The 931-nt window shown below is 21.4% G+C and overlaps 1 protein-coding gene across 1 annotated transcript in view; it reads right to left on the bottom strand.

Moving 5' to 3' along the window:
* LOC103308263 (zinc finger protein 525-like) overlaps positions 1-931 on the bottom strand; it is a 13,146-nt gene that overhangs the window by 3,994 nt on the left and 8,221 nt on the right. The gene's annotated exons all lie outside the window — the stretch shown is intronic.

Here is a 931-nt window from a genome sequence, read left to right as displayed (position 1 = left end):
TTTTTAAATCTAAGATTTTAAAATGTAATACAAGATTCCTTATAAGATTATCTACCTTTATCAAACAAAAAATATCTATAAGAAAGTCAAATTAAATTTTTATGATCGTTTGAAATTCAAATTTTTATAACATTGAATATTCATTCGATTTCTCATGTAGCGATTTCCTTATTTTGTTTTAATTCAAAAACGAATAACTGTAGATACATGAAAATTTTACTGAATGTTTATAATAGCATTTCCTATACACCATATTACAATTTTGAAAATAATTTGACTCTTTTTGAGCTGTTTACGGACATTGTAAGTTTTCAATTATTTTAGTTTTTTTTTCTATAAATATCAATAAAGTTTTATCTATTGAGCCAAAAAGTGTAAAAAATTAATACAAAGCTCCTTATACATTGTTACAATAGCAGTTGAAAAATATTAAAAATACATAGGAACAATTTTTTTTTATAAGCATTTGAATTTAAAATGTTGACAAAATTTATCAAATTTTAATTTGAATAATTATGTTGTAGTTAAGAATTTATAAAATGTTCAACTTTTGTATCTAAGAATTGAAAATTTAAAACAAGATTCCACGTAAGTAATTAATTCTGTTACCAAAAAATCTAAAAAATACATTTACACAGTTTATTTTTATAGTCACTTTGAGTACAAATTTGGACGAAATTACATATTAAAAACCTAGAATAACTATTTTAGTTATTTTGTTGTGATTGTATAATATTATTCTTGGGTATACTTGAAACTTCAAAAGTATACTATTATATATCTATGATAGTATCACGGTTTGTTGTTGATGTTTAACGCGTTATAAATACCTAATAGATATTATGATATGATTAATTTGGAATTTATTATAGGTACCTATTCTAGGTCAATTTTTTTTTAAATACTACAGACTACATATAATATTATGTCT

Source organism: Acyrthosiphon pisum, chromosome X (assembly GCF_005508785.2).
Source record: "Acyrthosiphon pisum isolate AL4f chromosome X, pea_aphid_22Mar2018_4r6ur, whole genome shotgun sequence".
Classification (NCBI taxonomy): Eukaryota; Metazoa; Arthropoda; class Insecta; order Hemiptera; family Aphididae; genus Acyrthosiphon; species Acyrthosiphon pisum.
Note: the sequence above shows the minus strand (reverse complement) of the source record. Positions and strands in the feature narration are given on the sequence as shown.